Here is a 14,923-nt window from a genome sequence, read left to right as displayed (position 1 = left end):
TTATCTTTAAGAAATGTGGGTATTACAATGTAAAAAGAGGGACAATGTGGACAAAAAGCATATTTAAGTTAATATACTGTAATCTTTGGGTGTTGGAGTATGGTAAAAGTGCACTGATTATAACATATGTAGAGTTGAGATGTTTTCTCTTACAGTTGCATAGGTGAATGTGTGGGTTAACACCCTTGGCTTAATCTAAAAACTTTTTTGTGTAAGCAAGTGGGCTTAAAAAATAAGAAACTATGGTGAATATTTCATACATATGTTACAATGTTAGCTTGTTTGTTTTTTTGTTTGTTTTTGTTTTTTTTTTCCTTTAGCAAATAAATGTTCAGTGTGGGTTGAGAAGTCTGCAGCTGAACATTCTGTTTTTATGTTTCCATGGAAACAAGCTGACTACAGGTGCAGGAAATTAATACTGAGAGCTCTTGGCATTTTATGCCGAAGAAAATGTAAAATTAAAAGAAACAAGGGAAGCAACTCAGTTAAAAATAAAGTTTGATATTATTGGATGTTTTCCTTGCAACCTAAATACCTCACTACATTTACTAGAACTTTGTATAATTGTGTTTTATTTAAAAATAGCCAGAGCACCTTTTCTTAAGGCTAAAATTTAATGTTTTCTGAAAGCATACAATCTACTTTTTCACAACTAGGAATGGAGTGAAGATAAGAAAAGAACAGTCAACAATCAGTGTATGTGGGAGCACAGGATGTAACATTTATTAATTTTAGGTTAGGTAATGCTTGAGTGTGCAGCTGTCTATTTGAGAATTTTTCCTATCAGAATGCTTAAGCTTTGTTGTTTGAAGATGTACATAGTTGTATGTGTTTTTAAGTGAATAGGTTATGGGATGTTCTGGATGTGTTTGCTTTTTGTTTGAGGGTTTTCATTAAAACAATAAGTCTTGAAAAGCATGACATAGATTCAAATGGAGATGACAAGCAATAACTATATAAAAATATCAACTTGCAAAACATCGGTGTGCACATACAACACAAAAATTGGAAATAGACATATAAAAAAGCTGCTGTGAATAATCAGTGAGTATAGGTTCATAGGTTGGTACTAGGCTATTGGCCTTAGGGCCTATACAAGCCTAGCCATAACAATTCCCTGGCTATTTCTATGCCAAGGAAAATGTAAAATAGAATGATAGCTTATTATCATAATGGATACTCTGTCCATATTATTTTAGAACATAAATGGTCTCACAGGTATACGTGTTTAAAAAGAAATGAGCACATGAATTTAATAAAGGATTTTAGGATGGATATTCTGCAGAATATCAGGGATACAAAGGGGAGTAATTGTACTACTTGTTAGAGGAGCTCCAATGCTGATAGAAGAGAAAAAATATAATAATGATATATTTGTGGCAGTAAGGGGCTACTAGCAAGGGAGGAGGACTATGTTACATGTATTTAAATTCCACTGTAAACTGCTGTTATGGAGCTTAATAAAATGTTTGGAGAAATAATCAAGGAATATTACTTATAGATGAGAAATGGAACTTGATTTGCAACAGTGAGATAGTAGGAACTCAGAGAGAATTGTATCCATACTATTCCCCAAGGTACAATGACTGGGCTAGACTAGACAGAAATTATATTTCACAGGAACAAGTGCATTTAATTGAAAGCTTTGACACTCATTCAATAACTATTTCAGATCATGTGCCAATAAGAACAAAGAAAAAATGCAGGACAATGAAGTAAAAATGAGACATTGGCACTTTCTTTCCTACCTGATAAAAAGAGAGGAATTTAAGGAATGGGTAGTGGAAATTATTTGAGAGTTATTAAGGAAGATACATTTTTTTCAGAAGTTATATCTCATGAGTGGGATAACATGAAAGTAGAGTTTAAAAATAGGGTAGAAATAAAAGAAAAGATACGGTTATGGTTAATAACATCAATTACTTATAGTGGCTGAGAAAGGTTAAAGTATTGCAGAATAAGGGTAATTTTATAGAACAAAAAATGCACAGTTGCAGTGTGTTAAAGAGAAAATAAGGAAGTATCTGGATAATGAATGAGTTTAGAAAGACTCCTGTTAAACAATTGTTTTTTGATAATAACTCCCAAGCACAAAAACTTTTAGCACAACAATTTAGGCAACAGAAAATAGAAAGGTTTGTTGCCAAACTTAGGGAGCCTATCGGAAGAAAAATAGCCAAAGACCCTACAGTGGTTTTAGAGATATTTCAGAAATTTAATGAAATGTTGTATAAAGCAGAGAAATGTGAAAATTAAGAAAGAGTACAAATGGAAATATTTATGGAGGATTTAAGTATGCCAAGGTCAGAGATAAAGAGGTTCAACAATTAACCGTTAAGATATGTGGAGATGAGATAAAAATTGTAACATATAATCAATCTGCAGGAAAGTCCCCAGGACCAGATGGTATTCCTGTGAACATTTGAAATCTCGGAGGAAAGAAAGTGATAAAGATCAGGAAGGTTTTGTTTAACAGTATTTTAAAAGGACAAGAAGCAACAACATCCTGGAAGTAAAATGCGGTGGCTGTAATACCTAAAGATGGTAAAGAGCCCTCAGACCCAGCTTCATATAAACCCATTTCACTTTTAAATCATGATTCTAAAGTGTTTATGTCTATAATAGCTGAAAGAATTGGAAAGGTTTTGTCAAAATTGATAGATATGGATCAATGTGGTTTTGTTAATAGAGGCAAACATTTGACAACATTAATAAAATAATGATGATCCAGAGGGAAGAAAAATTTAAGACAATGCCACTGTTTTTGGTGGGTCTTGATGCAGAGAAATCATTTGACAGAGTAAGCTGGCATTTTTTTGAATAGGGAAATGGAAGCATTTGCATTCCCTGATACAATAATAAGGTTAATTAAGAAGATATAGGAGGGACTGGCGGTAAGAATTAAACTTGAAGGGTTCCTCTCTGATAAGTTGTCTGAACAGGGGAACCAGGCAGAGGTGTCCTCATTCACCTTTGTTATTTGTTTATGCATTTAGAGCCACTGGCAAAGAAAATAAGGGACTCAGAAATTCAAGGATATAATTGTCATGGTAATCAAGAATAGTTAGATTTATTTGCAGATAATAGTGTTTTGTACCTGACAAAAATGGAAAATGATACCTTGAATTTGTGGAACACTGTGGAACAGTTTCAAGTGTTTTTGGTAATATAAAATTAATAAAGATAAAACAATGGCTATAGCTGTAAGTTATGCAACCACACATGAATTGGTTCAGTAATGCCCATATTTATGGGGACATGATGCTATGAAGCATTTAGGTGCATGGATTAAAAAGGTTTATGTTATGGCAGCTAAGGGTATGTGGAAAAAGACTTAAACAAAAGATAATACAAAAATTGAGAAACTGGAGGCTCTTGGTTATGGATATGGATAGCAAGATATAAGCAGTGGAAATGTTTTTAGTCCCTTTAGTTTTATATAAAGGTTAGGCATATTTTTATCAACCAGAGGAGAAGTTGTGGTCAATAATTAATAAAGAGTTGAAGAAATTCATCTGGGAGTGGAAGAAGGCAAGGGTCAAGTGGGATAAGTTTGAGCTTTCCAAATAAAACAAGGTAGCCTAGAATGACTTGATATAAATTAATATTTTAAAGTTACACAATTAAGACGCATATACATAACACAAGCAGAAAACTATAATTCAAAGTAGAAAGGGATGATTATGAAACAGGGAAAAATCAAGAAATAAGGAGAGAGAAAGTAAGATTTTGGCTGTAGATCCTTAAGAAAAGTAACAACAGCCATACAGAATATTATATTCATACAGTAGCAGAGAGTATTCTAAAAGCTACACCAACCCAAGAATGGAGAAAGGAGATTTTGCTGATAGAGATGACTAAAATTACAGGAGAATAGGCAAGGGGTGGAATTTACAGCAGAAAACAGAAAACTGGCAAAGGAGCCAAGCTATTGTGATCAAATAACTAAAGGTAATAAGATGGGAAGAAGCCAAGAAGATGGAGACTACCTTCCCAACCATAGACTAATATCAGAGAACAGATAAAGAGAACGGCATAGTGGAATCCCAAGTGAAAGCCTTGCACTGGTAGCATTTTTAGTTGAATCTAGAAGAATAACTACTGTCAAAAAGAAAGGGATAATTAGTAGACTGTACAAAATATTGCATGATTACTATAGGAATAATTTATTTTATTTATTTTACATTTGTTGACCGGGCTAGTCTAGCTGGATATATTTCCATTTTCAGTAGAGGCCCGGGGAGAAAAGCTCCACACAATATACAGAAAAAAAAAAAAAAAACATACAACATATGAAAGTCAATACAACAAAAACAGCAGGATCAATGTAAAGACAATAAAGAAAGTTAGCAGGCAGAAAAAAATTTACAAATAGGAACTAACATCATTACCTATAAATGAACTAAATAAAGGGTAACAAAATCAGGGAAAGGTGAGTTAGGAAGTAAAAAGAAGATATTTTTGAAAAGAAGGGAAGGAAAGAAATAAAACAAATATATAGTAGGGAGGAGAAATGGGAGCAATGAAGGAGAGAGTAAAGTAAAAAGAAAAGACAAGAAAGGATTAAACAAACTTTCAGCAAAGAGGAAAAGAGACAAGTTAGAAATTGAGATAGTTATTCATGGAAGAGGGAGAGAGATGCGTGGGAAGGAAAGAGACAGAGAAGGGGAAGAATTATTTAGTCAGGATTAGTGCAGGAACAGAGCCAGTGACTTTTCAAGTATTCTTTTATTCTTTGTTTGAAGAGAGGCAGTGATGAGATTAGTGTTATGTCACTGGGTAGTAGATTCCAGTTCCTTCCTACTGTACTAGAAAAAAGAGAGTCACCAGCTGAGTTATTGGACTTTGTTAATCTAGCCATAAGTTTCCTAGAAGAACAAAGGGAGTTAAGATTATTGTATGGGATTAAAAGTTTTGAGAGTATAGGGGTGTTGGAAGGCTGGTGCAGTATTTTGTGGGCAATGTTCAGTTGGGGGATGAGCAGAAGGTTTTGGAATTCCAGCCAGCCTAGTTGTTTCAGGTTAATACAGTGGTGGGTTCAGAAGGGGTTGCCAGTGGCGAAGCGGGCGATGTTATTATAGCATGTAGCCAGTTTGTTAAGGTTGGCTTTCTTAAGGTTGGTAAATATAGGTGAAGCGTAGAAAAGTGTTGACAATAGATGGGAGTGGGCAATCTTGGCTCTAGCAGATTCAGTTAGGAAAGGTTTAATTCGATATAAGGATCCTATTTTTCTGTTGACCGATTTAATGGTGTTATTAATGTGTTGATCAAAAGAGAGATTATTGTCGATGGTTATTCCTAACAGTTTTGTTGTAGGATCGGGTGTGATAACCGTGGCATTATTAGAGGAAATGCTGAAGTATAAGGAGGGGGATCGGGTGGTGGGAGTAAAGAGAAGAAGTTTAGTTTTTTTGGCATTTAGTAGGAGGGAACGTTTATAGAACCATGTTTCAACTGAGTTGAAGATCTTTTGAGTAAGTGAACAAAGTTCAGTAGGAGAAGAAGCAGAGCATATAAGGGTAGAGTCATCTGCATATTGGATGCAGGTAGCCTGAGGGATAGCAGAATGGAGATCATTAATGAAAAGGGAGAATAGAAGTGGCCCAAGAATGGAGCCCTGAGGGACACCAAAGTTAATGGGTAGGAGAGAAGAGATTTGATTTCCCCATAGAACTGCTTGTTGTCTATTGCTAAGGTAAGATTTAAACCATTTAGTGGCTAGGTTGTCAAAGGAGAGGGATTCAAGTATGTTAATTAAGGTGGAGTGGTTGACCATGTTGAATGCTTTGGAGAGGTCGATAAAGAGAGCAGAAGAGAGAAGGCTATTACTACGGTTCTTATTGATGGTTTCTACAAAAGATAAGAGAGCAGTGGTAGTACTATGATGAGGTCTAAAACCATGTTGACAGTTTGCTATTATGTTGTGCAGAGTGAGATGTTGTAGAAGTTGCCGGTGAATACATTTTTCCATAATTTTTGCTAATGGAGAAAGGAGAGCAATTGGTCTGTAGTTACCCCCTTTATGTAATGGAATAATATGGGAAACTTTCCAGATATCAGGGATGGTTCCTTCTTGGATTGTCCTATTTATGAGTATGGATATAGGGTATGCAATCACTTTGGCAGCCCTTTGGAGATAGAGAGATGGGAGCTTGTCAGCTGAAGGAGTACAAGGTTTAAGTTTGTTAATAAGTCTATGGATAAAAGATGTGGGGATAGGTTGTAGTGTAAAGTTATAGGATGGGTCCATAAGGTTACTTGGAGGGGAGACATTGTTGAGAGCCATGGGGCAATGTTAGGTTTCATTCTGACAGTACGTTTGGAGCATGTTTATCAAGAATGGATAAGAAGGTAGTATTAAAGTATAATACTGCATTTTCCAGAGGAAGTGTTTTTAAGCGGTTCCAGTTACATGAGTTCAGTTCAGCTTGAAATCTAGATACTTGATCTCATCATCACGAACATGGGGTCACAATGTTCAACACTGGAAGTATACCCCTCACTGGTGAGATCAGATCATAAACTAATCTCACTGGAAGTCCACATCCCGCCCCCACCTGAGATAGAAAAGACCACAGTGAAGAACTTCTCAAAAGCCGACTTCACACTTCTGAAGACTAGTGTGGTCTCTTTTAATGCCCCTGAGCCTGTGGAAACCATTACTCAAGCCACTGAATCACTTACAAATGCCTTCTACCAGCACCTACAGGACTGCATGGATCAGGCAATCCCAAACAAAACAAAGACTCTGTGTACCAAAGGCAAGCGTCCAGTCTGGTGGACCCCAGCCATAAACAAACTCTACAACAAAAGGAGGAAGCTACTCCAAGATAGAGCAAAATCCCTAAAAGGTAAGACACCTTTGATCATTATAAGTAAAAAACTACGATCTCTCATAAAGTCATCCAAGGCAAATTTTGAGAGAAAAATTGCTAAGGACTCAAAAGACAATCATAAGGCCTTCTTTAGCTATGTCAGAAACCTGGGAGGAAACTCCCAGATATGCTCAGAATTAGTTCAAAATGATGTAAAAATCACTGAACCTACAGACATTGCCAACATACTGGCTGACAGGTTCAGTGCAAACTTCTCCTCCCCTCCCCCCCAAAAGGAGAGATATCTATACCAGAGGATTGTAGCCCCCCCAAACATCTCTAACGCTCAGGTGAGAACTGCTCTCTCCAAGGCGAAAAACACAGCATCCATGGGACCAGATGGTGTCCCCGGTTGTGTGCTCCACGAACTCAATAAAGAATTAAACCCACAGTTAGGACAGCTGTTTAATCTTAGCCTCACCTCAGGATACATTGCAAGGAGTGGCGTACGGCAACTGTGGTCCCACTTCATAAAGGCGGTGCCTCCACCGACCCTGGAAATTACCGTCCCATCAGCTTGACAAGCCTGATCTGCAAAGCCATGGAGAGGATCATAAATGAACTCATAAATAAAGACATAGGGGACTTGCAGACTTTGGATCCAACCCAGTTTGGCTTTGTCAAAGGCAGATCATGCCTTTTAAAATTGGTTGACTTTTTCGAAACAGTCACCAAGGCCATTGATGAGGGAAAGGCAGTCCACACAGCCTACCTCGACCTGGCCAAGGCTTTTGACAAAATACCCCACTCAGGTATCATTGAAAAACTCATCAGCTTAAATGTTAACCCATACGTCACAAGATGGGTAGCAAACTGGCTAAGTGACAGAACCCACAGGGTGAGAGTGGCTGGCACCATGTCAGACTCAAAGCCTGTCACAAGTGGTGTCCCACAAGGCTCAGTCCTGGGCCCACTCTTGTTCGGCATCTACTTCTCAGAAGTACAAGCAAACACAGGAGGGTTATGGCTGACAAAATTTGCAGATGACTGCAAACTGGGTGCCATAGTCGAGAACACATCTGACACAGATATCCTTCAGAAGGGTCTCATAGAAATGGATAACTGGTGCCAGAGCCATGGACTAAAGTTAAACGCCAAAAAATGCATAGCCATACCCTTCGGGAAAAACAAGGTTACCCCCAGCTACCATATAGGTGGCAATCCACTGAGCACAGAAGAGGTTATCAGGGATCTGGGGACCCAGGTTGACAGTAACCTTTCGTTTGACACTCACGTCGCCAAAGTAGTTAGGAAGACCTAATACATTGCCCACCTGATCATGAAGGGATTCACATCTAGATCAAGGGAGGTCATCGTCCCCCTGTACTCATCACTCAGACCAATGATTGAGTACAATGCCCCATTCGGAATGTATCTGGCCCGACACTTGCAGCAACTGGAAAGGCCCCAAAAGTTCCTCACCAAAAGGATAAAGGGTCTCAAAAATATGTCTTATGCTGCCCGACTGAAGGAACTCCAGCTCTATTCAGTCGCTTACCGTCTGCTCAGAGGTGACCTGTGCCTGACATACAAGGCCATGTCCAACCCAGAACTGATGAACATGCTCCACCTCAAAAAGTCTAGATCCCTCAGAACTACAAGGGCGGGAGACTTAAACCTTGACACGGTTATTAATAGGACATGTTGGAGGGACAGATTCATCACCCAGAGACTCCCCATGCTGTGGAACAAAATCCCGGTACATGTGAGGCAGAGCACTTCACTGGCCTTGTTCAAGAGAAATCTTGACTAATGGATGGGAGATCGCAGATATACCCCAGGGATTACCTCAGTGTCACTGCTTGACAGAGGCACAACAACATAATGGGCTTAGTATCCTTCAAACTAAAGGGGTAGCGAAAGCCACAAAACTCTGGGCTAGGCTTATAAATGCCCTTGGGCAGATAGCCTAGTATGAACCTATGAACCTATGAACCTATGTTAAACTGTTTGGTAGAGCGTATTTTTCTAATGTTTGGGAGGTTAGGAAATTCAATCTTGTCTCTTGTAATATAAGTCAGAGAGTGGTCACTGACATCATCTGGCAGGGTTCCTACATCATATAATTGTTTGTCTTTGTTTATAAGAATCCAGTCAAGAATACTGTCTTTATTATTAGTAATTAAATAATTAATAAATCAGCAAAGGTTAGAAAAGATTGGGAAGAGAGATTGGGTAAGCAATTTTCAAGGGATCAATGGGAGGACATATGTATGTCAAAGTCAACAGACTTGAAAATTTAGGCTTTTTTATTTGGAAGTGTTTGCGTAGGTATTTTATGGTCCAAGCAGACTCCAAAGAAATTTTCCTCAGCTAGATGGCAAATGTTGAAGGTGTGATGGGGAAGAAAGGGACAACTGGAAAAATATGCTTTGGGTGTGTAATGAAATGGCAGACTTTAAAAATTTGCTACTGTGTACACTGTCAGAAATATTGGGTAAGCAAATGGGTGTAAATAAGAAAGTTATTTTTTTGAGCTGGGACCCAGGATCTAAATTGCCTAGACATAGTACGGCCTTGTTAAGTTTAATTCTGGTGGCTGCCAAAAGTAGTAATTACTACAAAATGGAAATCAAAGTCTAAACCACCTGCAACTGAAGTGCTGTGTGTTGTAACAGATAAAATAACTGAAAGCATGATCTTTAGCAAAGGGTGGGAGCAAATTAAATAGAAATCAATGGAAATTATTGGAAAAAAATACATGCAGAATAATGTTCTGTAGGAGGAGTGAGGTTGAAGGGATGGCAGGAATTGAGCAACTTATGTTAATGTTGGCCTGATGGTAGTCATGCAAAAAAACATATGTGATATATAGTGTATGCAACTGGGAATGAGTTAATATATATATTTTTATTTTATATTATGTTTGCCTATGTCTTAACAGACAATTTAGTAACAGTATTTAAAAATTACAGAAATTAAAGCCTCCCAGAGTCATAAAGGGATAAAGCCATAACTAATACCCAGGTGAACAGGCTTTAAGTAGCAGTTCAGGCAACTGATATAAAGGCAGGGTGATATAGCCAGAAACTATCCTTTCAAGATTAGTTGTTTTTCAGCTGACCATTTCTGCTGCTCCTTGAGGTGTGAACCAGAGGTTAGACATATCACTGAAAGCAGTGGCCATTTTAGAGAAACATGCTCTGTGACTGCCCAAGCAGATGATGGTAGCACTTCTCCCCACATGTGTGAACATAGCAGGAGTGTCAACAGCCAATGTAGTGACTCAGGTGGGGTTATAAGAACACACAAACAACATACTTAGCTAACCACCTCTAATGCCTGTGCAGATAAAGGCAGTACCTTGCACAAGACTTCATCTAAAGGTGGCTCTGGAGGCTGACTCCACCATCAGGCAGCTAGGACCAGGGTGCTATTACAGAGGCCTGGCAGTTTCAGGCTAGGAGTTTAAAATTATACAAAAATAAAAATTATGGCGATTTCTATGCAGATGCTAACACTTGACTGTAATGAATATGTGAAACATTTTAAAATGCCTCAAATATCAAAGGATCTTAAGGATGTTCTTCAAAGTCAATTTTATGTACTGAAAATTAAAAAGACAATTGCTAATAAGGACCCTGACAGAGTGAGTTTGGAGCATAATGTTATTAAATCTGTAAGTAGGACATTAGTGATATCTTGTTTAATTTGTAACAATAAATTAGATGGCACAGGTTATGGATGTGTATTTTAATAGCCCTATTTCATAAAGAATGTAGATTTTAAGACCTTAGCTACTGATTTATCCAGCAGATTATCAATAATTTCATGTTATCAATTTGGCTTTATTCTACTCCACATGATAGTAGCTTAGCAATGGATTTCAGAATAAGGGAATGCCTATGATAGTTATGCAGTGTTAGAAGCTCTGAATGGTGCCAAATCCTCAAACATACTGGGCATCTCTTTTGCATTTGAAGTTGATTCCATATAAAATTCTATCAGGCTTCATTAGGTCACTTAGTCCTTTGTACTCTGTAAAGACCATTCATTACATTTTGTATTAATTGGGTACATTCTAAAACCTAAGAAATCCTGAATGACACATAACAAAATTACCATCTATCTACTTATTTCTGGATATTCTTTCTTAAGTGATAGAAAAACGTAATTGTATTTCAACTGTGAGATATGTGTGATCAAACATATTATTACTCCAATTTCATATGTAGTCACAAATTACTCCTTTCAAAAGCAGGCAAGGAAAACTTGATCTGACAATATTAAATATTTGGATATAACTTTTCAAAGTTATGTCATAACAAGACCTTCGAGATATCACAAGTTAAAATTTATTTTGATGGCTAAGAGAATAATTATTAAAGCATATATTTCTCAGAATAGTATATGCTATATATACTACCTTAGCTGTTAAATCTCATTGTGGGGGAGTATATCACATAAGCACTTGGGATTCAGACCAGTTGTTTTACATTAAGAAGGTCTGTGGTCTGCACTGTTGTGGCAGGACAGGTAGCTTACATCCTTCTATGTTGGGAGTTGCTGATTGAAGGCTTACTGTCTGTTATTCTAAAAGTGTATTAGTTCTGGTGTAAGCACTTGGGCTATGGGCCAGTTATTTTACATTAAGAAGGTGTGGTCTACACTCTTGTCGGAGGAGAGGGTAGATTCTGCCCTTCTGAGCTGGGAGTTACTGGTTAAAAGCTTATTGTGCCTGGTTATTTGAACTGTTTCTTTCTGAAATTGGTATGCCTTACTTGCCATAGCATACACTAGATTCAGACTTGCTGAATCTAGCTTTGTTTGTATAACTTGAGCACTAATCCAGGCCATCTTTTTTTGGAGAAAGTTCCCCTGCATCCTAGTGGCAGGAGTATGCAGTTAGAACTTGTTTGATCAAAGACTGCTGGAACGGGGCTCAGTTTTTAGCATTTTATTGGTTAATTTGTTTAAATCAGTTTGCTCATTTGCTACTGTTATATTAAAAAAATACACTTTATGCATTGCCGCTTAGCTAGGGTTAAACTATTCCTGGCGTTATAAAGTCTCCTCTTCAAATTTTCCCTTAGAACTAGCCAGTTTTTGAGTTTTAGTGATCAAATCTGTTTCTTTCAGCTCAGCACTTGTTCAGAACTCATTGTAAGCACTAAATAAGCTACAAATTACTACAGCACTCAACTTTCCTCACTTGTCTAGAGGAAAACAGTTTTTAGTACTTAAGAAAAAAAGCACCAATTCAGGCATGTCTAAGGGTCAGCACCCAGTGATTTCTCCTGTCTACCTGATGAATCTGGGCATCTTGGGGCAATGCAACAATTGCCTCATGTACACAGACAATCATCTCCTCCTACCACCCAACACTGCAACCTGTGAGAGATGCACTTATATAGCCAAACTGGAAGCAGAGCTCTCTTCACCCAAGACTGGACTAGACAGTCAAGAGGAGAAGGTAAACACTTGCACCACACCACACTTATCACATAGTTCCTCAAAACCTACACCACCAAAGCACACACATAGAAACACAAAACACACACCTACATTCATGGAAGCTCTCAATAAAAATTTGCTCAAGCAACAGAGACCTCCAAAGCAGAAATGCAAGCAACCTGCACCCCTCAACACAACCCAAATGAAACATAGCCCACAAACTCAGTGTGCCACTCAACCACAGCCCATAAGGCATAACAAAGTACCCAACACTCTAGCCATAGGTGACTCTATAGTCAGGCACACTGATGTTCTACTCACCAGGCTAAACAAGGAAAAAGTTACTGTCAGCTGCCTGTCAGGTGCCAGGATCTTCCACATAATGCATGCACTCAGTTCACTCCACAACAAGTGCAAATATGACTCTGTCATTGTCCATGTTGGTGTGAATGACCTGAGATGTACCTCCCTGGACTACATGAAAAGAGACATGGAGGAGCTCTCTGATCTTGTAGCCCAGGCAGGTATGACTCTAGCCCTGAGTAGCATCCTGCCATCACCCAGAATGATAACAAAGTACAAGGGCAAAATGACTGACTTCAACAATTGGCTAAGTTTCTGGTGTCATTCTAAGGGAACCCAGTATCTGTCTGCTTGGAATAACATGACTGACAGACCATGATGCTTTGCCAGAGATGGCCTGCACCTGTCACCCTTGGAATTCTGGATACTGGCTAAGGTTCTTGCCACACCTATAGTGCCTTTTTAGGCAAGGTTCAAATGACAAATTCACCACCGTAACAGGTATAAACAAGCAAAATGTGAGGGTAATGCTACTCAGTGTTAGAAGTCTAAACCTCAAAATGCACTCACTCGAGACACTCCTTAAAATGGAGAACATCGACATTTGTGCAGTGACAGAGACCTGGTTCAAGGCTCCAGAGAACACCCCTGCATTACCAGGGTATAATTCATACCACAACTTTCGGCCACCTAACCTGGACCAAAACCCTAAAGGCAGAGGTGTGTCCATATTCATTAAGGATATCCACACCTCCAGGCTAGTTGCACAGCTTAATGCATCCAAGATTATCCAAATGCAAATAACTCTGGGCAAGACAGCAATCTAAACTGTAGTTTGCTACAGATCCCTCACCATGCCCCAGGATTCCCACTCCTCATTTCTTGATACACTGGAAAATATTAGGGTACAACCCAACACCCTAATAATGGGTGATTTCAACTAACCCACCATTAACTGGGAAAACTACTCATGTACCAACTCTTTTGCTCAACAACACCCTAATAATGGGTGATTTCAACTACCCCACCATTAACTGGGAAAACTACTCATGTACCAACTCTTTTGCTCAATGTTTTCTGGAATTCATAAATTCTAATGCCTTTGATCAACTTATCCAAACCCCCACCAGGGGCAGCAATATCCTAGACCTGGTCATTACCAACAAGGGTGACTGGTGTTCCACACCAGAGGTCAATTCCTCGTTGGTCAGATCTGACCACAAGCTAATCACCCTGGACATCCACATCCCACCCCCACCTTCCATTAGGGAAACCACCGTAAAAAAACTTCTCCAAAGCCAACTTCAAGCTTCTCAAGGCAGAAGGGGCAAACTTCACAACACTCATGCAGATGTACAAGAGAGGTACAACTGTTGAATCCTACACAAATGCACTTTATAAGCACTTACACAAGTGCATGGATCATGCTATCCCTAAAACAACCAAGATGCTATCCTCCAAAAAAAGGAAGCCAATCTGGTGGTCCCCTGCCATAAACAAACTCTATAACAGAAGAAAGAAACTGTTCAAAAAAGAGTAAAATCCCATGATTGGAGGAACTCCCTGGTAAGCCTCAATAAGAAGCTGAGATCCTTCACAAAATCCTCCAAAGCTAGTTATGAAAACAAAATTGCCACTGATTCTAAAGACAACCACAACGCATTCCATAGCTATGTCAAGAATCTCAATGGCAACACTCAGATCTGTTCTGAGTTACAGCGCAATGGCACTAAATATATAGAACCAACTGATATTGCCAACATCCTGGCAGATAGGGTCAGTGCTAACATTACCCCCCCTCAACCCCTAAAGGGCCTGTCTCTATACCAGAAGAATGAAAATTTCCTGTAATCACAGTTGCACAGGTAAAAATCACACTCTCCAAAGCCAAGAACACAGCATCCATAGGACCTGACAACAGCCCAGGCTGCATTCTACATGAACTACAGAACGAACTGGCACCCTACTTAAGTACCATGTTCAATCATAGCTTCACCTCAGGCTTTGTGCCCACTGAATGGTGCACAGTGACGGTTATGCCACTCCACAAAGGGGGAGCCATGATGGAGCCTGGGAACTACCACCCCATTAGCCTGATGAGCCTGGTCTGCAAGGCCATGGAATGTATCATCATGGAACTTATAAACAAAGACATTGGTAATCTCCAAACTCTGGACCCCACCCAGTTTGGGTTTGTAAAAGGCAGATCATGTCTCCTAAACCTGATAGAATTCTTTAAAGCAGTCACCAAAGCCGTAGATGAGGGTTTCAACACCATCCCCCACTCTGGAATTATAGATAAACTCACAAAACTAGGTATAAATCCCTATGTCACAAGATGGGTTGCCAAC

This window comes from Protopterus annectens, chromosome 8.part0, assembly GCF_019279795.1.
Source record: "Protopterus annectens isolate FY-2018-M chromosome 8.part0, PAN1.0, whole genome shotgun sequence".
In the NCBI taxonomy this organism is placed as follows: Eukaryota; Metazoa; Chordata; order Ceratodontiformes; family Protopteridae; genus Protopterus; species Protopterus annectens.
This window is presented reverse-complemented; position numbering follows the sequence as displayed.